This window comes from Zonotrichia albicollis, chromosome 3, assembly GCF_047830755.1.
Source record: "Zonotrichia albicollis isolate bZonAlb1 chromosome 3, bZonAlb1.hap1, whole genome shotgun sequence".
Lineage (NCBI taxonomy): Eukaryota > Metazoa > Chordata > Aves > Passeriformes > Passerellidae > Zonotrichia > Zonotrichia albicollis.
The window spans coordinates 88,729,189-88,755,345 of NC_133821.1; positions in this window are offsets into that span (position 1 = coordinate 88,729,189).

Here is a 26,157-nt window from a genome sequence, read left to right on the forward strand (position 1 = left end):
TGTTTTCCCCTGAGACAACATATGAAAACATATTAGTTCTCCATGTCTGCCTTATGCAGGCTCTGGAAGATGCACTGCACCTTTTTCTGTTATAAATTTTTTTGGCTGAAAAGAGTTGGCATATGCAATTTGGAATGTAGTGGAAAGAAGACAAGAGGATAATATGTATTGCCAAACAGGAGCTAAAATCAGAGGCTTTCCAGCCAGCACCAAGTAGTAGGTGAGATTCAGATATTCAATACTCTGAATTCATTGCTATCTGTTTAACTAATTTACCTGGAATTGATGTTCTTCTGTAAGCGTGTTCATGAGTCTTCAGATATTCCTGCAACAACTAAAATAACAAGAGTTAAAAAGATCATTCCAATGTGGAAATTGATTGTGATTCCCTGAGTATATGTCTAGGAGGCAGCATGTTGAAAGTATGTTACAGGTTTAATTTCAAGGAGGAAATTTCATCTACTTTATGTATGCATAAGTATTTTGCTTTCTAGTTCGCTTTCTTATTGACAGTAGGCTTTACAGCTACACTTGCTCCTCACCCCTTCTTTTTCTTCTTTCCATAGAAAATTTGCAATGTTATGGTGAATATCAATGATATTCAATGACGTGTTAAATGCCAAACAAGAGACAGTGAATGGATACATGCTGCATGAAAATCAGCAGCTCTGGGATCTCAAGTGTGCTCTCTCTGATAAAAGGTGATAAGGACAGCTCAGGTGCTGTCCTTCCAGAATGGGGGCAGGTGGTTTCCGCTTAACTTGGCTACACCCCAAGAAATACTTGTCCCACTGAAAATCCAAATCAAACTATATAATTGTATGGATGGAAACCTGAGAGACTGAGGTAATTAAATGACAAAAATGGAAATAAATTCCATTCCTCACAAAATACCTCCCACATGTCTTTTTTAGTTTGTTTGCTTACTTGTCCTTCTTACTAAAATGTGTAGCTGTCACCTAAGCTTCTAAGGAAAAATAATGCATAATAGCTTTAAACTGCAAAATAAAAATAAAAAAAAAAAGAAAAGGTGTTCTTGGAAGGAAGTAGGTGCATTGATCAATCACTTCTCAATTTTGCTATAACATTTAAAAATTCATCTAAATAATTATTTTCTTGACTTTTCCCACAATTAAAAATTATTAACAATTAGCACATCTGTAAGGTGTTGAGAGGTTTTGTTCTTTGGCATTTGGGAAGTAATTAAGGAATCTCTGTAAGGAATAGTGTTTTTTGAGTGCCATACTTATGGAGTTAACATGCACACATGATATATACATGGACACACACACTGACTTGTCAACACATCAAGACATAATGGGATTGTAAATAAGTATATTTGGAGCTTTGTTTACAGAATATAAAAAGGTACTTTACAAAAATAGTTTAATGTTCTAAGATAATGGTCCACGGAGCCATGTAATCAAGAAAGAAATAATAAAAAGGAATAATGAAAAACAGCTAAATAAGGACATGGATTAGTACTGCAAAGTCCATTTGGAGGTAACAGAAAGAGAATTTGTTCTTTATCTCTAGGAGTAAGCTAGGGATAGTGATTCAGATTAGAGAACATGAAAAGCAAACTTTGCACAATTTACTCAAGGATACATAATATTATATTACTATAACTCAGAAATGCAAGCTTTTTCCATTTTTCTACAATAAATATGTGGTCTCAAGAATACCAATAGTAAAAAATGCAGTGAGAATTTTTTTAACATATTAATATGTCAAATATTTCTTGATTGAGTGTCTCACTAAGTTTTAAAATCAGGTCCTCTGTATATTTTCTTCTCTGAAACGGTTCTCACAAGCTCCCACAATGATTTTTTTCCTCCTCTGTGTAAAGAACAGACTTAGCATACCATTTCCAGGTCCTCTGGCAATAGCTATGCCATGGGATATTCTTGGTTTCATCTGGCCTTCCCTATAGTTTCTCCATTGAAAGAAACCTAGGAAAGCAGTTTAGAGAAAATTATTTTATGAGCCTGACATGGCTCTAATAAAAGTCTCCAATTTTATTATGAGGGGGAAAGGACTGTAGTAGGGTTTATACTGATGACAAATAGTAATTAAATTCAGCAAGGTACTGTGGGATGATAGACTCTTACTTGCAGAATTATAGGTATTTTTTCCTCCTTGGCATCTTCTACCAAAGCTCATCCCAGGAAATGCCTGGCTGAATTGTCCTGTGCTAAATTCTGTATTGCAATACCAGGACTTAAACCAGTGTTCCAAAATTTTCCTTTTAAGGCAAACTTGAATAATCCTAATAATTGCCTGTGCATAGCCTAGGGAACAATTCCTTTCGGGGTTAAAAGGAGAGGATAACAGTTTTCTAATATATTTTCAAGACCTTTAACAGTATTTGGAAAATTTTGTGACTACTAAATTGAAGACATTGTGTCTCTCATCTAAAAAACTCTTTTAGGAATTCCTGTGAAAACAAAGAATGGATTCATACACCTCTAGAGGGAAAAAGGAGTTCAAATCCCTTTGAATATCTGACTCTCTGCATCTATAAAAAGGAATCACCTGTTTTGTGATCCTCCATGTTTTTATCTCTCCCCTTATCACTTTACGTAAATATCAAACTTTCTATTCCATTCTTTTGAAATTCTGACTTGCTCCTTTCTAACTTTGTGGAGTGCAGCCCACTTCTGAGCATGAGTGACTATTCAGCTGCTGTGTTCTTCCACACATTTTCCCTTTTTACAACTGCACTTATTATTCCTCACTTCCCTCTCTTTAATCTTCCAGCATCATATTGCCTATCTCGGCTGTTCCTTTACATAATCCAGAAAGCATCTTTGCACCTAATAGCAACAGCAGAGAATAACACTCCCTCTCTACTTTGCCAATTAGAAGCAGCACAATAACAAATTGTATAAGATTCCTTGATATTCTACAACCTTTAGAGCTTTTAGGACATAATATCTTTATCTTTGCTAATGAGTCGAAAACTACCTAGTCCTTCTCTAAGCATGTTATAAAGTTTAAATTGATATTAAGGTAACTTAAACAAAGGAGATATCAGTGGATGAGCAGAGCACTGCTTTCATTGCTTAGGTGCAAATCCACACCTTCAGAAACCCCATCACAGAAAATGGATTAAATTCTTAGCATCATTAGACAAAACTTTTGTATATATTCATAGTACTGAAAGACAGAACACAGATGAAGAAGCTTCTATTAAAACAAAACCCAGACATTTTTAAAGAATAATTACCTTAATGCAGTTTTCTTAGAAGGCTAATTTGCATATAAGTTCTTTACAGTTATTTGCTGAGATTTTAAACATCATATTCCTTAAATTTCTGTCTTCCTCTCAATGATTTCTCTAAAACTAAATGATACATAATTCATTGAGTTATCATCAAAGCCACTAGCTAGATGTTTGATCATTGAAACCTAAGACCTTACATTTATTTATATAGTACTTGAGGGACCAGGATAAGTCAACACTTTGAACCTCGCTCCTCAGACTCCATAAATCTTATAACTAAATTTTTATCTCTCTAATAAAAGTGATTGTTCATGGGTTAGGTAATTTTAAGTGGGGATGCACAGCACTTCTTTAATCTAATGAGGGAAGATAGAATATATTAATAAATTTATTTCTGTGTGTGTCACATGACTGAGGCATTTTTGGGAAGCAAAGAATGAGATAGGCTGTGGTTTTTCAATAGTACATGTAATTCAGACCTTTTTTGACATTTAAATAATAAAATAGTGGAATCTAATTTTGTCACCTAACATAGTTTCCATGAACACCAGTGTTAGATAAGGAGTTACAAGTTTCAGCTACCAATATTGAGATCTATCAATGGAATAATCACTGCACTGAAAGGCTTCCTTTAGTTCCATATTCATGGACTGTCTCTACCCAACCTGAATATCACTTCAAGTACAGTTATAAGTTATATATTTTTAAATATATATCAATTCCTCTCTGATTCTGCCAGTCTTTGAATACTTTCCTTTTTAACCCTTTTTATGCTTAGTCCAAGCTGATGATCCTCCCACTAATAATTTCACTTAATTGCCAGTTTTCTCTTTCTTAGCCGAATGGACATTAGCAGATCCTGTCCTTCTTGTGCAGTATTTGGATTTTTCTTTTCCCCAAAGAGCTCTGCCATTAAACTCTCTCTATATGAAGGGGGGAAAGCAATAGCAAGGTTAAAATTAACAATTAGAAAAATTAGTGTGGCTAAGGGATGATGCAGATAATCGATTTCTTCTGCCCTCAGGACTGCCCAGCACCAAATCCTATCAGTCACAGGAATTTGAGAAAGATATAGTGCAGATTCTCAAAGAACAGTGTTAATTGGACAAGTTTGTATTTTTTAATTAATAAAGAAGTTAACAAAATAATTAAAATTATTTTAAAAGCATACACAAGAATAGTTCATCATCCTGATTAATTTACATATTTCTCCCAATATTTCTTTTTTTTCGCTTAGAATGCAATTCAAATGCACCTTCCTTAAGAGAAGTATACTTTCTTATGCTGAATGGTCAGCTCATTGCCTTACACTCTCTTTCTCTCTCAGCAACTGAAAGCCTTCAGCTACAGTAATTTTTGCTATAGAAAGGTAAGGCTGCAGAATGTTGCTTTCCTTGTATGACTCACAGTCGAAACACATTCAGATATTAGAGGAGATAGATGGAACTGAGAAGTCATGTGAAAAAGAAGCGATGAAAACATTCTAAGAAAGGGAAAAGAAATAAATTTCTTCCAATGAAAAGGATGAGTCAGCTGAATAGGAGAAATAAAAGCAGAAAGTGGCAGTAACTGTCTGGGTGAAAAAACAAGTTATTTTTTTCTCTTCTTGCTTCTGAGAGCTGCTGTGCCTCTCTGGGTTTTTTTCTGCTTTTGTGATGATTCATTAGTAGAAATATCAATGTGATATAGTGATAGCTCCAGAATGATTATACAAGCACTGAAGTTAGTTACCAACATTGCCCAGTGTGACTAAGAGGTTTCACAAACGACTTCAGTAAAATTAACTTTATCTCAAAGATGTTTGCCTTTGATCTGTTGTGCTCTCACCAAACTGTGACTCTGCACAGTGTTTCAGGCTCAGTTGTAAAATAACTCATAAGAGGGGAAAAAAAGAAAAAAAAAGGGCTGTAAGAAAGGAGCATTCTGCCTTTTGTTTAGCAAGGTATTGTGAAGTTTCCATCTCTAGTTTTTCCACACTGGCTTAAAAAAAGATATCTATGATTACTGATAGTAATAATGAAATTAAATTCTGAATGTGTCCTGGAATTGTCATCACTTTAGGGAATATTGTAACTAAAAGAGATGTCATTCCTCATAAACACAATACATTAATCCTTCTTTAAGTACAAGTAGACTTACAGACAGTGCAGGGACACTCGATCAATGAAGTAAGTGATTTCCTTCTGCAGTATTTAAGTGAATGAACTTTTGTATAGGACTTCAATTTCTCGAGATAAATCGAAGCTGTTTCAGCCATTATGAAAGAGAAGGTAAAGGACTGAACAAACTCAAAATACTGCCTATTGTCTGTGAGAGGACATGATGGACAAGTTCTGAATGGGTACTGGAACATTAAGCTGCAAAAAAACCTAATTATATTTAACCATTTGTCTTTCAGTCTTCCAGTCTTTTTAAGTTCTTTGGATTAGACTGCATTCAGCACGTACGTCTTGTAATATTTACTTCCAAGGCCAGTGGATTAGACATACTCTTTGATAAGATCTAAAGTGTTTTCAGGAGGGGTTAATCACATTCTATTCTGACAGATATTAAGTGATAACACAAATTGAGGAAATTGTTTAGTGTGTTTAGGAGTGTGGGGGCCTGAATATATGTTGTATTGTAAGACCTGTATGGTTCTGAGTTGCTCCAAACGAGCTGCAGCTGCAGGGTCCTTAGTTGGGCAGCAGCTGTAGCTCGTGAAGGCAACTGAGATAAATAGGGGTGGGTCAAGAGCCCAAGAGGAGCCCCTGAGAAGAGAGACAGGACTGTGCTGCAGAGAAAGGAGAAGAGCCCCAGCAGAGAGGGAAGGACAACACTGCAGCGAAGATTACAACAACTGGTGACCCCGTGTGAAGACGAACATGCAGCCAAATCGAGAGAGAGAGAAGGTATGGAATCCCCTGGACAGCCGAGAGCTGTGGCAGCCTGAGAGCTGGGACTTTGTGTATATTATAATTGTATAATTGTTAAAAGAAAAGGGGGAAATGTGGGGGCCTGAATATATGTTGTATTGTAAGACCTGTATGGTTCTGAGTTGCTCCAAACGAGCTGCAGCTGCAGGGTCCTTAGTTGGGCAGCAGCTGTAGCTCGTGAAGGCAACTGAGATAAATAGGGGTGGGTCAAGAGCCCAAGAGGAGCCCCTGAGAAGAAAGAAAAGACTATGCCGCAGAGAAAGGAGAAGAGCCCCAGCAGAGAGGCGAGAACAACGCTGCAGTGAAGATTGCAACAACTGGTGCCCCGTGTGATGAAGAACGCACAGCCAAACATCAAAAGAAGGTATGGAATCCCCCGGACAGCCGAGAGCTGTGGCAGCCTGAGAGCTGGGACTTTGGAATATCAGCCTGAGAGCTGGGACTGTATGGCAGCCTGAGAGCTGGGACTTTGGAATATCAGCCTGAGAGCTGGAACTGTATGTATATTGTTATTGTGTAATTGTTAAAAGAAAAGGGGGAAATGTGGGGGCCTGAATATATGTTGTATTGTAAGACCTGTATGGTTCTGAGTTGCTCCAAACGAGCTGCAGCTGCAGGGTCCTTAGTTGGGCAGCAGCTGTAGCTCGTGAAGGCAACTGAGATAAATAGGGGTGGGTCAAGAGCCCAAGAGGAGCCCCTGAGAAGAGAGACAGGACTGTGCTGCAGAGAAAGGAGAAGAGCCCCAGCAGAGAGGGAAGGACAACACTGCAGCGAAGATTACAACATAGGAGCAATAGTACATTTACTGCAGTGACTTTCCACAGATGCAAGGTTCAACAGGAGTCTGGAGACCAGAATAGATGTTATTTTTTACTTTAAGACAATGGCAGGGCTTATGTCTAATATTATAATTGCAAATATGATAACACTCCTCCAGAAAGAAAATTTAGCTAAATTTTACTAACCACCAAGAAAGTTTTTATGCATTTCTCAGTCATCTATATAGGGCTTACAGAGTTAGTCTCCTATATTCCAAATAAAAAGTGCTAAAATGAGTTAATATTTTCATGTTCATATTCAAGAACTTTCCTCAAAGGAGCTCCATTTTCATAATAAGAAAAATTTAAAATTAAAAATGTATTTATTTGACAGAATTTTGGGGATGGCAGAGGTTATACTTCTCGCCATGACAGCACCAGAAGGAAGTCCTGGCTGACGCTGTTCGATCAGAAATGTTGAGTTTACCACTGCTGACAATTAGCAGGTTTAGTTACTTAATGGGTATGTAAGCTGTAAGATTTTATTTCTTTATAGCTGAAATCTACAAAAAATATTTGTCTGTAACAAGTATTTACAATTTTAGCAGTATACATCAGTTCATGAGTAAATTCATTTATTGTATGTATTTTATATATGTTATCACTTTTAACCAGTGACATCAGCCAAATGACAATTACCCAACTCAAAAAGCCTTTCCAAACACAACTTCCAGGTCAGAAAAGGTACTTCAAAAACAGGTTCAGTTATGGAGACAAGAACTCTGATTGCAACAGTATTGCTTTAGAAAATGACACCAAACTGAGTGTTGACACACCTGAGGGACAGGATGCCATCCAGAGAGACCTGGACAAGCTTGAGAATTGGACCTAAGGGAATCTCATGAGGTTCAACGAGGCCATGTGCTGGTGCTGCCCCTGGATCTGGGCAATGCACAGATGCAGAGCAGCTCTGCCAAGAAGGACTTGGGGGTGCTGTGGGTGAGAGGCTGGACACGACCCAGCCATGTGCCCTTGCAGCCCAGAAAGACAAATGTGCCCTGGGCTGCATCCAAAGCAGTGTGGGCAGCAGGGGAGGGAGGGAGGGAGGGGATTCTGCCCCTCTGCTCTGCCCTGCCCTGGTGAGACCCCACCTGCAGTGCTGCAGCCAGCCCTGGGTTCCCAGCACAGGAAGGACATGGACCTATTGGAGTGAATCCAGAGGAGACCACGAAGATCATCAGGGGAGATTTTTCTCCTGTGGACAAAATCTGAGGGTTGTTCAGCCTGGACAAGGTTCCAGGGAGACCTTATTGCAGCCTTCTATGCATAAAGGGAGCCTCTAAGAAAGATAGAGACAAAATTTTTGGCAGTACCTTTTCTGATTCGACAAGATGTAATGGTTTTATAGTAAAAGAGAATAGATTCAGACTAGATCTGAGGAAAAAAAAAATTGTCATAAGGGTGGAGCAGGTTGGGCAGGAAGGTGGTAGATGCCCCACCCTTGGAAAGACTCAAAATTAAGCTGGACAGGACTCAGAGAAACTTGATTTATTTGAAGATGTCCCTGATTATGGCAGTGGGAGAGGAATAGATGATCTTTAAATGTCCCACCCAACACAAACCATTCCATAATTCTCTGATTCTACCAAAATAAAGTGAATCCCCTTGTAATCCTACCACCTTAATAGAAAACAGGCAGTCCCTTGGAGGCTATTTGAATTTTAAGACTATGTAAGTTCTACTTGATTTACTGGAATTACCACCACTAAGGCTATAAAATTACTCTTAGGGGTGTTTTCTTGTGTATTCAGCTGCTCAGAAAAACAGCACAGTACAATATGGGAGCCCAGAGAAAGCTACTGACAATGTATCTGAAAGCCTTTTCTATATTTGGGCTCACATTTACCCATGAGTGTGAAATAGAAAGGTTTTCTTCATTCAGATAAATCTGTCTTATTAATATTAATAAAGACAGCCAAAATTTGATACAAAGCTCACTGCAGACAGCTCATGGATTTTCAGAGTTCCATGGCCACCCCCTCCGTGTCACTGTGTAGAAAGAAAAAAATAAGTTATTGGGGGGGAAAAAAAATTAAAAATAATTCAGTTTTCTGAGTTTAGCTCCCTCTTGGCATTTGCACATATGCATATGCTAGGGATAGGGAAAGACTGCTTCATATGAAAAACCTTGCCTCTTCTGTAGACACTTTCCCTCATCCTGCCATTTCCAAGACAAACTAGTGAAATCCCTGATCATCACTTTTCCCAAATCTCAGCCAACTGACCTATAATGTGCATGCACAGCAGAAACAGGCTTAATTTTTTTAATTCAGACAAAACTGAGCCTATAAGGAGAGTGTTTTGGAAAATAAAATTGAAAAGGAGAACACGTGCCCTATGCCAGTGAAAGTGCAGGCAGCTTCCTGCAAAGGCTGAAGAACAGCTGAAGACATCCAACTGCATATCTACCATTAAAAAGCCTGGTGAAAAGAAGCTGTTTTCTCTTAATCAAGTCTGTGTCCCACTTAGGGCTCTGAGCCTGTATCCATCCCTTGGATCATTATATAGAGATTTCCAGGCACACGATCTGTAACAGAACTGCTCCTGAGAGATGGAGGAGAACAGCAGCAGAAAAGAAATCTGAGGCATTACAGTAGATAACTCCTACAACTATCATGAGTGAGACAATTAGCTGCACCATGATTTGGAAGGTTGAAAATAGGTAAAATAAACCTTAAATATTCAAATGGTCTACATCTGTAAAATATTATTCAAGAGAAGCTTTATTCTGAATCTCAAATCTTGTGTTCTGTGCTCCTTTCTGCTACCACAGGGACTTAATCCTAAATTCCCCTTTCTTCACTACAATCTGAAAATCCATTTAAGCCCTTGGGAATGATTATTCCTGTCTAAAGAAAGGCAATGCAAAATAGATCAGCATCTCCTCATCCACTGGCACTGCAGCCTCTGTGCTCACCTGGCACATTGGGATATCTGAATGGATCTCTCTGACTGCAGGCCATCAATCACAATAGCAGCAAGCCAGCTGAATAATGGTGTGGCTGTCTTGGGGCATTTTTTCAAAAACACTTCACAGATTAAGACAAAGTTTTAGTCTTGCATCAAACCTACCAACTCACTCTTGGCAACGCTTTGCAGTGCTTCCAGTGTGGTCAGCCTACAGTAACAGCAAGAGCCTGTGCCTAGGACTTGAGTGCCTAGGACTTGAAAATCGAGTTAAAAGAAGTTATTGAACATTTTTCCATGTATTTATAACATGCTGTTAAAAAATCAAGCTCAAATATGTTACTCCAACTCTAGCTGCTGATGTGTCATTATGCAGCCACAGAAATAGCTGTGTATTTTGAGCAGTGTACAGAACACACGTGGCAAACAAGAACAGGAGTGGGATTTTTAATATACAGAGGGGCCTGGCTTACAATACAAAACTTGTTTTCCATTATCCACCTACATGAGAGCATTTTCTTAATACCAGTTCAATGGAAATTCTTTTCTGAGATAGGCAAAGCTACTGAACTGTCCTTTAAAATGTCACATGTGACCATACATTAAGTGATCTAGAAAGAAACCTGTAAGAAAAGACTCCAGCAAATTTTGGACAAACACTAAGTCTGTGAATACAAATCTCCCTCATCCAGCAGTTGAAGCCAGAAAATTTCATATAAACAACTTTGCTTTGTTTTACCTTTAAATACCATTATATAACAAATGCATTATAACGTGCTGTAGGAAAGCGATTTTAAAAAATTCAGGGGCAATGGAGAGAAATAAGATTTCTTTGCAGTAGACATTAAAAAAAGTTTATGCACAATTTTACACATAGGGTTTAACTACAAGGTCAATGTTAGTATCTTAACATTTAGCTAGGACACTGGGAAATAAATATATTGCTCTGGGAAGGGAAAATGTGCAAAATTTTTCATTGTTAGGGATCTTCTCATCTGTCTTTAAGTAGGATTTGTAGAGTAAAATAAAAAAATATATCCCCCATTGGTGGTGAAAAAGAGAGAGAGCTGACTTACTGTAAAAGGCTCATTTACTGGCTTTTGCATTGTAAAGAAGATGGCAATTCCCAGGGAGAAGGAGCAGCCTTTGGCTTGTCAGTCTTAAAGAAGTGCACTCAGAAAATAGCTTCAATGAAGATAGATATCAATAATAAGGTAGGCAAAACTGATGAGTTTGGGACCTATTTGCATAGACTGGTACTTATGATTCTGAAAGGCTCACATTACAAATACTGAAACCATACAGATTTCATTCTAACAGATTTAACACATTAAAAGAGTGCTATTTATCTACATAAATAAAAATTCTGTGCTGGTGCTTCAGGGATTTCCAAATTTTTCAACTATCCTACTTATAGTAAGACAACCAGATACTTTATGAACACAGCAATATTTATCACTAGCTTTAGCTGTAAATTTGAGGGGGGGAGTATTTATTTTGATTTTTTCTAGATAGAAGAGAACTGGAGATACAAGATTTTGGGTGATAAAATACATTGGAAAAACATTCATGCTAAATTGTTGTGGTTGTTTGGTTTTGTGAGGCTGTAGCAAAGGAGTTTAGACTCTCAACAGAAGTTTATTCCTATCTGTTAATGCGTGGCAAGAGCACCTATTTGAATCACAAATGGATATTTTTTTTCATGCATCTTCTGCAAGGATTCATCTGCAGCATCATTAATCTACTCTGCTTTGGTGCACACAGTGACATCCACTGGTGCAGAGCGTTTTTGCTACAAGAATCACAGAAATGCGAACCATGTGTTGTGATTGATTCAGGTTTTGAAAGCAATTTAATTCACTTCTACACCATCTAATGCAGCACAGCATTTAATACTGCTTAACTTTAGGCACGCAAATATTCCCACAAGGAAAAAAGTCTCAGCGATTTGCTCATTGGAGTCAGAGCACCTTGCAAGACTCAAACTCGAAAAATACACAAAGTTCCATACTGGAAGGATTCCCATCTCTTCTATCTGGTTTGTCTCTCAACTTACCAAGAGAGCATAGTGCACAATTTATAGCTATCTACAGGTTAAGCATATGTTTCTCTTTTTCTTTTTTGATCCTCTCCACCTTCCACAGCTGGCCCAGAGTTCATGCAGCTGAGGAAGAAGCTGAGAATGCAGGACAAATTGTGTTCCACAATCTTGTGTCACTTTCTCCCTACATGACAAAGCCCAGCAATCTGGAGAGTAGAAATCACCTTCCCCAGAATTCAGTGTGTCTGGGTTTTATGGACCCAAGAAGATGAACAGCAACAGATAAACCAAAGCCTTTTTGGACTGCACTTATTTTCCAGCCTCCTGGAAAAAACCCAGTTTAACAACACTGTTCAGTGCTTCTCAGATGTGTTGGAGCCATTTCACACATTCAGTGCAGCACCTGCAAAATTTCATAAAAACACAGGCAGAAATGCAGGTGTTCTGCATATAACAAACTAATCTCTCTCTATCCCTTGAGGTTACGGTGATGTGCAAAGCTGTATTGTTTGAGGGAGAAAAATCACAGATGAGTGGATTTAGGGCAAACTAGGAATCATATGTAATACCTCTAAACTAAGTAACAGGCAATTAGCTCAACAGGATTTCTTTTTGTGCAACTGTAAGATGAGGAAGGGATTACTGTTGGATGTATTTACAGTACAATAACTGTTTTCTCAAAAATGAAAAAAAAATTTAAAATGAGGGTTTTTTTTTTAATTGGACAGTTCAAAGTTATTTTTCTTTGTCCCACCTATGATTTAAAGATTACAGTGATATATTCTGAAGAGTCTTTCAAATTATAACACATTTTGAAGTGAAGATTTTAAAAAAATGAAAAATTTGGACATTTTTGAGGTTAATAAGAAGTGAAAATTTGCTCTTCCTAATAATATTTAATATTTAGTATTTTCTGAAATTAATTTTTGAATCAGCAATTATGATAGTAATACATGTAATATATCACCAAACTCTACAATCCGTTTCAGTTTTCCATGTCCAAATATTTGCAATAATTTTAAAGCAGCTTTGAATACTTTTAATGAGCCTGCTCAAAACCCTGGACCTGTGAAAAATTGCCAGAATACCTCTAGCTGACTGCTCTGTAAAGTTGGTGTGTTACAACTACAGAGAGCCTCCTTTTCCTTTATATCATGTTATGCACCATTACCAACCCTGTCAACTGAATCCCAGATCTGTAGTTTCTGATAGTACTGACAGCTTGCAAAGTAAAAAGAGCAGAGTCTTGGTCTTCAGACAATAGATTTTATATTCTTTTCAGTGCATACAGTTTAGGAAAAAACCTTTTTTTTATATCTTTAAATTGGGAAAATTTGATCTGGAAGAAACAATTAATAGGTGTTAATCAATTCTTTCAACTGACTTTTTAAGTTAAATTTATACTTTTCAGATCACATACTGCCAAATAAGTATGCAAATACTGATTTTTTTTTTTTTTTGAACTCTTCCAACTACAAAAGTTCCTCAAAACAAAGCAGATACAGATCCTGGGAAATCCAGAGTTGCAACTAAAACAAGCAATCTTACTGAAAAAATACAAATTATCATGTGTTTAAGGGGTCAGTTTTAAAAGTAAAGGGAAATATACATTACTATCATCTCATTAATTGTTTCCTCCAAAAACTAAGATATTTCCTGATTATTTACGTAAATACTACATTAATTCCACCTTACTGTGTTGTTTTGGTTTTTTGGTTTTTTTTATTTAAGAAAAAACTGGTGCTGGTGTAGTCCTGGTGTAATTTCTAACCACCTTACATATCCTACTGCTGGACATCTTCATTTTGCTCTTCAAATATTTTGGTCCTTTATTTAACAAAGCTGCTATTTATATTACTTTTAAAAACATAAAGCATAACAGAAGACACTATTTTAGTACTTTAGAATCTTATAAAGATTCAGTTCCCTGGTGCAACTCAGTGTCTATTCCAATAAGCTTGTGCAACTGCTATTTCTCCATGGGTGCAGAAAAGCAGCTGTGCATTCTGTAGCAGATTTCCAGTGCCATGGAAAAGTCATAGCGTGTGTAAAGCTTTCGTCTCGTTTTCCCCTGAAGCCCATGAAAAAAAATACAATGAACTAGGGATGCTGGAGCAAAGCTGAAGGACAAGAAAAGGTCACACCTGAGGAAGAGGAAAACACAGCTGCTTTCATAACATTCAGCACATCCAATTCAGTAAATTCTTATTTAATACCCATCCTTGGATTTCAACAATCTCGCTCATTTTATTAGGGTAGATCTTGCTAAGAACTGAAATCCCTTCCATCTTTACTCATCTCTGCCATCCCCCAACTATAATTTGTATCTTTTTTCACACCACTTTTCTCTATCAATTTTAATACCAACTTTACTGTAATGTGTCCTTACAAGTTCCATAATATGTTCAGTGGTTACATTATAGCAAAGAGCTGTCGTTAGCAGAGCCAAGGCCTCTTCTGCTCCTCACCTCACCCTAGCCACCAGTAAGGAGGGTGGGGATGCACCAGGAGTTGGAGGGGACAGTGAGCCCAGCTGACACAAGAGATAGACCTGAGCATGTGTTCTCCTGCTCAGCATGTAGAGTCAGGAGTAAGAGTGGGGGACACTCAGAGTGATGCTGTTTGTCTTCCCAAGCCACTGTTATGTGCCATGGAGCCCTGCTCTTTCCCAAGGGCTGAACATGGCAAGTTGTGAATGAATTCCTTGTTTTGATTTGCTTGTGCAGGCAGCATTTTGCTTTACCCATTAAACTATCTGTCTTTATTTCAACCCTTGTGTTTTTTCCTTTTTACCCTTCCAATTCTCTCCCTCATCCCAGCAGGGGAGAGTGAGTGAGCAGCTGCATGGGGTTTTGTTGTCAGCTGGGCTTTAACCACGACTGAGACATATAATTAGAAGACAAAAACAGAAAGTTATTTTGGCTTGGTCTGACTGCATTTGCTATCTATGCAGATCAATCAATGTTTAAAAAAACTTCTTGGTAAAGAAGGGCTTTTAAATTTGGGCGATGTGATTCCACGTTTGTAACATATTGCCATCTATTGGCAAAAGGGAGAAAATGCCAGCTTTTTGGTATGAACCTTTGCATTGGAAGTAAAAATCCTCCTCCAAACATTCATACATAACTATTCCTTGTATGTGTACAGAACTGGTATATAATAAAGACTTATATGTTGTTTGTGTAAGAGATGTTTTAAAAATTGAGTCCAGCTCTTCAAAAGTGAGAAACATAATATTCAATATAATGCTTGGAAGGATTTACCTTAAAACACTCTTAGTATTACATATAAAATGCTTATGTCCTGTACTCATATCCATTGAAGGTATTACAGGTAGCATGTTTTTGTGCCACAAGTCTAAAAACATTAATTAATAACTGCTAACTCAAAACACAAAACCCAAAAGAGATTAACTTTGCAGTTCTGTATGATTATCTCTGCTATGCCAAATTTAAAATCTCCACTAGCTGCTACTTGTTCCTTCCTCCCCATGTACATAAAAATAATCCACTGCTTTGCCAGCAGAGGGTCAGCTAGCAAAAGTCCAGAGGGAAATGTTTTGATCCAGCATGAGGAGACCCTAAATCAGTGAACACAATATATGACTTTCTTACCAGTACAGAAGTACATTAAGCATGAATTTTCTAAGCTAAATAAGTGTAGCATTGAAAACATGTATGAACTTAAGTTAGTTAAATAAAATTAAAACCAAAACCAGCCCCTTTCTTTCTGGTATTTCGGAGACACAAAAGTAATTATTTCAACAGAGTCAAAGGTTTCTGTGTTGTTTTTCTGCCAGTTTCTCCCTTGAAAGTTATTTTAATTATTTGACTTACCTGCCCAGTAATTTCAAGACACCCATAGTAATTTAGCTGCATGGACTGGAAAATGTCACACAAACTAATAACATACTGAAATATTAACTGAATGTTACAAAAATCAATATGAGTCAAAGGTAGAGGAAGAGAGAAACAAGTGAAAATTAAACAACGGATATACCACATGGATCTGGAGAATGATGGATAGGCTGAGGGTTCAGATTAAAAAATGAAAGTTCTAGAACATATTGAAAATGAAAGAAAACCAACTGACAAATAATTATTGAACCTAAACCTGCAAAGACATGCATCCAGGGAACAAATTACACTGTTCAATATTTAGTTCACTAAGCCTTTTTCTTTTCCCCTGGGCAGGCCAACTTCTGATTTCATCTAAATGGCCAGATGGGGATGTTAGAAGATTTAAAATATTTCTCACTCATACTTTGTTCCCTGCCAGTGCCACAGAATGGACAGTGGAGGAAGGACCTTGTCCTTCCTCCCCAGGGACGGTAAAGAACAGGAAAAGGTCACATCCCAACTTTATTTCATTTACAACCTTAGCAGACAGCTATGCCAGGGATGTGTGTAGAGCTTTGTGAAGGACACTTCCTACCCAACTAATAGAATCTGGGACCCAGATCAACCCCTGTTCAATCCAGGTGCTAGCTCAATGCCTCCTAAAGCACTTTCCTGTCCTCAGCAAAGCCACATTTCAGTTGTTCTTATTCCCAAAAAACAAAGTTGATAGGCAGCTTCAAATAAAAAAGTATAATATTAATTAAACCCATAAACCCAAGCCCTGTTATGAACTCTTTGATATTATATATATATATATATATATATATATATATATATATATATATATATAATTTTGATATGTGTCCCTACCCCAGAATGATCAGCCCTGGGAAGAGTAATGTAGAACAGGAAACTTGTTTTCCTGTTCTGGAGAACATGCTGAGGTCACAAAAACATCCTCTGCTCCAGGTTGGAGCAAACCCAAGAATTTTGACTCCTTTTAGTGAGATAAAGAGTAAAGTATTTCTGAAACTCATCTGGGATGAGTTTCTGAATGAGACTTTTTCTGAATTTGAACAAAACTGCCAAACCAAATTCTCCCACCTCCCAAGTCTACGATCTGCCCACCAACAAATTTTTTTCTATGTATTTCTCTTAGGGAAAATCTCCCCTGAAAGTTTTACTGCAGCCAGTATAGTCCCACAGGAAGCTTTATTCCATAAAAAAACATTCACTTCTGTCAGCTGGAAATAAAGTTATAGCCTGTAAGGCTAAAGATAGTGTTGTATTCTTAGTTCTGCCCCCCTGCACAAACTGTGACCTCCCATTAAGTCACTTAAAGATGTCTCTAAAGCATATGAATAATTCAGAAGGCTAATTTTCTTCAAGCTTTCATTTAATCAACTACATTTAAAAATGTGCTTCCTTTCTTACATTGCAGCTCTGTTTTCCCCTCTTCCCAGCAGTGAATTGACATTTCTGTGTGTACTTTAGAGTTCTAAGTATGACAAATAGTGTTAATGAGCTATTATCAAAAGCTGGTCACCTCCCTGTGACTTTTTCAGCTTTCTGCCAGAGTTTGCCGAAATTCCTTTTAATAAATGTATACTTGGAATGCATTGAAAATGGAGTACATAACTCACTCAGGCCTTTTCTTCTCGAGGGCAATGGCTCCCCTTAATCCATCACTGCAGCCCAATGAGGCTAATGCAATATGCTACTTCAAACTGTTATGAACATACTTTTCATTTTATAATGTCTTTCATCCAACAGAGATGGACCCCAAGGTGTTTTAGAGATTGCCTTGTGTGGTGTGATAATAACAGTACATGGATCACTGCACTCATGCTGAAATATAGACTCCTCTGGGTGGGAAGGCAGCAGACATCTCCCACTGCCAGGAGCACTGTGCAGTATATTAAGGCAGAAATGAAGGCTACTTTATCCTCCTGTGCCCACAGGTGAATGGAGGTAGGCTGGATTATATTTTCTTGTGATATAATTTAGCCAGGAAATGAGAACCAACAGTGTCAGAAATACAGCCTGAATTTTAATCACTTCTGAGAACATGTTGTTCCCTTGTGTTAGAGTTGAAAGATAGTTTAAACTGTACAAATCCAAGGCCATCTCTGCCTTAATCTCGACCTCATCAGAGCTCAGGACAACCTGAAGATCATTTGCTCCCTGTCTGGAGAACCTTCTACTGTTAGAAATACCACTGTGGTCCTGCTCTGATCATACCAGGTGCTCCTGGAAGGGACAGCATTAGGAAAGAGCAGCCAGATCTTCCTTCTGAAGAGAGGCAGATAATTTGCATTCCCTTGCTGGTGCTGGAGACTACTGTGCCCTTTATTTCATGTGCTTATTCATACTCTTTGCATTGCTAGGTAATTTTTCTACAATTCAGATGTGCAAACATCAGGTAGGTAGAATCTTTATGTGTACAGTGTGCACTAGCATTGATCCAGTTGGAGGAACTCCAGGTGGATCACTGCTAGTGCACACTGTGTACACAGAGATGCTTCCTCCTAAACTCTATTTGACATATCTAAGTCAAAACGAGGAAAAAAGTAGAAAAATAGATTCAGTATATGCACCTGATATTTCAGTTTTATTGACTTCTCAAAATAAAGGCTGCAGGTTAAAAATGCCATTTTACAGTTATCATACCCTATCTCAGGGCACTTTAGTACTGGAAGTAAGATTCTCTTTAGAATTTAGTATTAATTTGCATGCAAAGGAAATGCAGTTACTGAGCAAAAATGTGAGTTCAGCCACTAGTTTGTAAGTATGTGTGTGCTAAAAATCTTCCCATGCTGCATCCTAAAGAGCTCACCTTTACTTCCTCAGAGTAAAAAACAGTCAGACAAGACTCTCCTCACCTGTATTTCTGTCATAACTGAGAAACAGTCACTTCTTTAAGCTTCATAAGAATAGAGAAACTATGCTTTTGATTTGATACAGAGGCCAATCTCTTAGACTGACCATATCCAGACCTTCAAGAAATCATGGAAGGCCTTTTTAGGGAGTAGTTAGGGGCTAATCTGGATCTGTGAGTTTTGAAAGAAAAAAATTCACAGGACACCACAATAAAGACTATTCTAAAATAGGCACCACCTTCTAATGGGTTCAGGGCTTTCTGACTGACCTGATCCACTGCTCCCTATGACTGGTGGAGTTCAGTGAGCCTACTGCAGATACCCCAGCAATATCCTTAAACAAGAATAAGTGTGGAAGGGATCCAAACCAACAATTTATCAGAATTCCTACATGAACTGAATTAACTGGATAAAAAAAGAATAGCAGCTGGCTAAAGATTCCATATATACTTGCAGTGAAAAATTACTTTTTTTTCGGGACTCTTCATATATGTCTTTAAACTCCTGTTTTTGTGAAAATGACATACAACATGTCATAAAGACTTAAAAATCTTTCTGGATTTTCCTATTTCAAATATCTGCTAATTCTGCTGTGTGAGAACTGCTAGTCAATTTCAAAAATTTAAAGAGGTTTATTCCTTATCAAAAATACAACGAAAGACTGAATAGAGAAAAAATTAAAGCACCAGGAGCAGAGGATTTTTCCCACCACGTGCTCACCCACACAACAGATGTCTGCTTTAACCCTTTACTCCCTCCCAAAGTTCTGTTCCTTGACTCCTTCTTCAAATTCCAGTGGTGGAGTTCACTTCCTTACATCTTGATTGGAGGTCAGGTGCTGCCATAGTAACAAACCAACCCTCCCAAATGTCCCAAACCCAGGTCACCTTGTGATAACAACCTAAGGAGGGTAAAACATAGCTATAATCTATAAAACTTCTCCTAACATATATACAAAATATTTGCCTTTCAGTTGTGAGAGTCAGCCATCACATTACTCATCCATCACAGCTGTAACTGAGCAAAGTTCATTTTTCATGATTTCAGAACACAAAGCACTGGATTCACCTTTCCCCTTGATTTTCTTCTCATGAATACTACATCAATACGTTATTCTGAGGTGAAAATGTTCAAAAAAAGTAATTAAAATTGTATGCAGATAAACTCTCCTATATTAACAGTTCTCCTTTAATTATTTTTAGCATGTTCTAGCATTCCAAATTTAGTTTAGGAAAGAGAAAAGCTGACTTAGAGAGCACAGAATTAATGTATTAGCATCTAGTTACAAAATATGTAAGAAAATTATTCACCACAGATAAATTTGTGTTTCCTTCAAAAAAAAAATACTTTAGATCAACATTAAACAGCACAAACAACTGGTTTGTATCCATCATAAAAAGAACAAGTCCAACAAAGACTTAAAAACATCCAGGAGCCTAGAGAGAACAGACCTCTCCATGACTTGAAACATCATTCATTCAGTGGCTGAAGATCAACAGATTCTCACCTCTCTGGAGCCCAGACTATATTTGATTACCTTCTAGATGGAATAATGCAAACAAATGTGGATTTAACATCTTGATAAAGTACCAAACTACAAAATTAAGAACAAAGTCTAGGTCTTTCAGGTTGTGGTTTTGTAGTTTCCCTGAACCAACAGATTTTTCCAATTATTATTACTATTTATACAACTGCAGACAATGACAGCTGTACTTCTCTTGTTGAGTAATAAGTGCCCCAAATTATTCTGTCCTGGCAATAGCATGCAACAGTCTTTGCTTTTGGGAGCCTCTTGGGCCTTGACCTTGCAGACATTTGCGTTTTTGTTTAACTTTAAGCACCCAGTAATTCTGCTGAGCTCCGTGGCTGAACAAAGGAGAGCGATGGGCAGCTGGAGGCTCCTGCAGTGCTGATGCGAGGCCACAGCTCCGCGGGTGTTCCCCTTTGTTTGGAAGGGAGGAATCCTCCTCGCCCAATCAGAGCAGCTGCTCTCAAGAGAAAGGATCCTTTCCCTGGGGAACTGAAGCAGACAGGGATGAGAAGAAATGAAGAACAAAATACATTCAGAGAAATTTCTTCTGGGGCAAACCTGAAAAATTCATATGTTTTCTTTTACAGTCTTCCCTCTTGTTTTCTCTAATTTATTATGAAGATCATAAACTTCACCTTGCTATGTGAGAGTTCATATGCCTGTGGTGATAGGGATCATGCAATAAACATTGGTTTTCAGTATTATACCTGATAGAAATCTTGATTTATTTTTTCTGGTTTTATTGATTTTTACACCAGTTCTTCTGTTCCTCAATCCTTAGATAATCAGGCAGTATCGTAAAAATTCTACACTATGAACAAAAAAAAATATACTACTGAGTCTGGACATCTCTTACTAATTTGAAAATTAAAACAGCAAACCAATTAGACAGTTTGGCAAAGAGTTCCAATGTATATTAGATAGCAGAGCTCCAACAAACAAGCATCACCATCTTGTAGCAGAGGTGACAAGGGCAGCACTTAAAGAATTTCCATTGCTGTGCTGCATGCCTGGAGGTTGGAAGTAACACTTCTTCTTCCAAATTTGTCTTTGTTTGGGAACTACAGCTGCAGAAAGCAGTGGGAGACTCTTCCAGAGGTGACCAGCACCTTTTTCTGACTCAAAAGTATTGGTGGTGTCCTGGCTCCCACTGGGAACCAGGAAACCCTGCTTTGCAGGAGAAAACAACCTGATCTCCTGCATCTCCTTGCTATGAAAGGTGGCATCTCCAAATTATGACCATGTTGCCACTGGGATCATTAACCTTAAAGCTTTTCTTTCCCTAACTTCTCAGCAAACCAGAGAGCAGAACAGGTATCATTAATATGTCACGTCAATCACTGCATATACATTTATTTTAGGAAATGCATTCTAATCTAACATTTAATACCACAAAGGTGGTACATCCAGAAGTGGATACTTTATGCAAGAGCTAAAAACCCATACAAAGATAGTGGAAATATGGATCCTGGACAAGAATATGTAATGTAATGTGACTATTTCTGTTTGATAAAATACCCTTTTCACTCAGTGCTGCACAGAAAGAAAGACTTCCAAACAAGCAAATCTTAACACTGTGTGTAGGCCAAATTCTGCCATGCAGACCACAAAACACAAATATCCCAACCAGAAGTACTCAAAATGGTCTACAGCCATTCAGACTCTGATGATTATCCAGGCCAAAAGTGGAACAAAGCTGATGTTCAAATGGAGTCCTTGTGTCTTTTCTCAGTAGATACATACTGAGAACAGAGGGGGTGGAGAGGAAAGGGAAGAAAGTTATTTTAGCCATTCCTGGTAAATCTTGGGATCTGCATTACAAGCAACAAATATATTAATTCAGCGTGGGACTTGGCTAACTTTGGAACTGTTTAATTTATCTATCTTATATTGACATGAATCACTCTCAGGAAGTGTTTCTGAAGGGAATGAAGCCCAGCTAGCCCCAAGTGAGACAACTAATAGATATCTTTGCTAAGATAGAAGAATTTTGTGTATTTTATCTCTACTGTCTCCTATAATAGTACTTTAAATGTAAAATCAGCTCCTCAGAACCGATAAAAAATCTTCTGTTAACCAGGTACCCTGGAAGCCACCACTCTATACATGTATGAAAAAATGAAGAAGTTGGGAGACTCTTAAACCCATCAGAGAATTGCCTGTTCAGATAAAGCAAAAGCAGCAGATTAGTCATGCTGCTTTAATGCAAATAATTGCAGTCCTTGCCTACATTTTCCATGGCAATGCCCATCTTTTGTGAGATAATGCCTTTAAACACTACCCAGCACAAGCTTTACTGAGTCTGAGCTGACTCCCTCACTCCCAGCAGTGCTAATCCATGATTAACTCCTAGATCTGCTCTCAGGTCTGTTCTTTAAACCTCAGAAAATGTAATTCCTCTTGACTGTTCCTTAATAACTTGTTCTCCTGCTCCCCTTCCTTCACAATTTAAGGCATTGCTCTGCTCTCATTCCTTGCTGGCTCCTGTGGAATCAGTACCCAACACAAAAGTAGGAACACCATCTCTGTACTGCTGTCAGTCAGAAAAAGAACCGATATTTATGAGACACCCACGTTACAATCCACCAGAAGCAGGATATGAAATGAGTGTCTAATGCTGCACCTTAGTCAGGATGATGGACAGACTATAAAATTTTAGGAAAATAAAACAAGGTTTTATGGTGTATTTGAACCACTATTACCTTTTATTATGCAACCACAGCTTCTGCACCACCATAGCAACAGCTATTAACAAAAAATTTCTGGAGAATTCAGTGGCAAAGACCTATTTCCAAAATGGAGAGGTTTGAGAAGAGTCTGTTCATTAATATGTACTTATATAAAGTATCTAAAATTTTAGTATACATCACAGAACTGGGAAAAACAAAGGAACAGAAGATAAGGTTAAATAGAAACTAGAACTGCTTGATGATTCTGTTTTTTTGTGAAGCTGATGGGTTTGAAAACATTTACAAATATCATAACCACACGGTAATATCAAAAAAGTGGTTTTTTTGCTATTTCACTCTCAAAATAATAAACTATGTAATGAAAAAGTCAATTTTGTTTTAAATGGCCTCTCGTAAGTGTAAGATATTAGATATATATTAGAAAAAATAAAAGCCTATATATTTCATAGAAACAAAAAACTGCCTGAAAATACTTCAGATTTCACATTAAGTAGGTATATAGAATCTGAATAATCTCATACTGGTAGGGACAGGCATAGCACACACAGGTATATTTCAATATTTGTTATAGAATTTTCTGCATAAAAATATTTGAAATATTCGTTGGCTCCCTCATAATACAAAAATGTCATCTACTTTTTCCCTTTAAATTTACTCTAATGTAAAGTTATTTAAGCATGAAGTTAACATTTGAATAGAAGAGAGATATTTCACATAGACAGCTGGGGGAAAAAGAATAAGGCCTTGCTTCTTATCACAATGAGCAGCAGGGAAAAAATATTACAGTACAAAAGCCAGGGAGACATAAAGATCAGGGAAACAATAGAAAGAGAGAGCAAAGTAGGATGAGGTAGAATAAATAAGTCCCAAGAGAAAGAGATTTTACAGAAATCAATGTGGAAGGTTCCAGCCCAGGTCTCATTACACAGAATGGTTGACTGAGGAATTGAATTAAAGTTTGCAAAGGTGAATAGGGATAAAAAAAGAGAATTGCTCTGAGGTCAGGAGCCTTTGCTTTTCAACTTATTCAACCATCTTCAGCAGAGATTTTGCTGTAGTAAATTCAGTGTGTACTCAGAATAAACCAGGTGGGAGTAACAAAAGAAATTCAGGTGTAATTTTCATTTTAAGTGCTACTACCTTGTTGAAACAAAATGCAAAGAGAGAGGAATATTAAATCTCACCTTCTTCTGCCTTCTGCATATTATTGTACCTATAATCTCTCTGTATGAAATACAATAGAACTGCATCCAGTTTAACAATGAGAAAGCAAAGGCAGAAGAATGCATTAAAAAAACACACGTCATACATTAGAAAAAGTAAAAAAAGGACAGAAATAATAGTTATGATTAATATGGGAGAAGATTAAAATCATGTGTGAGTTCAATAAAAAAAACTTATCAAAAGATAAGTAGGATCATGTGTTGAATAAAGGCACTATACACTCTTATTTGTCTTAAAAATAGATCTCCATTTCCATCACTTGTTAGTCTTGGCATAACTGCAGAATTTTGTTCCCATTGCATATTTAGACCCGACAACTTGTACGTTACTTTTTCTTCCTGGAAAGTTCAAGCTAATTATTGATGCAGTGACCCTCTTTACCTGAGCATGGATTGCTTTGGGAATCAAGACTTGGCAGAACAATCTGTACATCATTCCAACAACCTCTGTCACGATTTTGTTCTAACCCGGGCCGCCAAAAGTCAAATGCATCCTTGAAGGGTAGACAAATGTTAACTCCTTGGAATTATGACTAAAATCCTTTATCAGAATAAATTCCTCTATGATTTACTGGTAGTTAAAAAACCAATTCCTCCAGATGTTCGCTTGTTGTAGATATCTTTACATGTTCCTCTTATTTTACAGGCCAAAATCAGTACCTCAAGATAAATTTGATAATATTTTTGCTATACTTATATAAGTATATATAGGATTAAGCATATATTTATTAATTCTGTCATTAAAATAAAGGAATATTTCATATTAAATTATTTTTTCTTACTGGAGTTAAAGTAAAAAATATTGAACTCAAGAAGAAAGTGTTTGGACATCTTTTAGTACTGGAGCAATGCACTCTGCATTTTGTAGAAAGAGAGACAATAGGTTTACTTAACATATTCCCTTAAAATCCTTGACAGTAAAGAAAACACAAGAACCATCATTAGGCTTTTGTGACTGTTACATTGCCATGGAATAAAAGTACATACTATGGCAATAGACATTTACCATGTATTAAGTTCCAGATACTTTAAAAATGAAAACAATGTATACAATCCTATATAGTAAGAAGTCATGAGACTTGTTCCTGAATCACAATACTGTATTGCAGCCATGTTAGTGCTTATGAATAAAATGAGACAAGATGTTGGAGGCTAACACTAGGAGTGTTGTTCCGTCACTGTTATGCTCATTTTCTTTCCCTGCTCTATAAAAGTTGGATCATAATTATTTCCAGAGCACTGGAAGTCAAACTAAGACCTCCCTTGTCCCTGAAAGATTTATGTTCACATTGGAATGTATGTTAAGAGATAGAATATATTTTTTCTCAAAATATTACAATAAATCACATCACAAAGGTCAGAGCTGTCATTGGATGAAACATCATTATGTCAAATCTTGATTTTTGGACTTAGTGATGTAAACTCAGAATAGTGACTAACAGAAGGAAACCTAGAAAGAATTGTATTTGTTTTTTTATCAGCTAAAGGTAGCTCTCGCTGCTTTAATTATAAACAGACTTCTTTACATCTCCACAGAATACTCATCTTACCTACAATTTGTCTTCCACAAATGCTCTTAGTCCCTTTCTCAAACATTCCCAGCATTCCTACGTCTCCTGTCCTTTCTTATACAATTTTCAAATGATAACCTGAGTATTTCTATATCACTACTCCTTTTGACCTTTCCATGAAGTTTAAGCAAGCTAGATCTCTCTGTTTTTCATATTCCCCCACAATTTCCTGTCTCTTGCAGGTCTAATTTTTTTCATCTTGATGACCACTTACAGCACTGCCTTGCTTGTCTTTCTGTGGCTAACAAGTTTCTCAGGAAGGTTTCTCAGGAAAATTGAGAAGGAGATAAAAAAATAAAGTTTATTTTAATGAAAATCAGTAACAAGAGCAAGCTTGATTGAAATGCATGTGTCCCATGAGGAGAGAGGAGACCAAGACACAAACAACTTTCAGAAGAGAACTAGGACTTGGGTGTTGATTTTGTCTGTGTGATTTATGCACTACTTCTTGTCCTTTTGTCTTTCCAGGATGCACACCAATATCACTGAAATTGTGTTACAATTTCATAATGCAAAC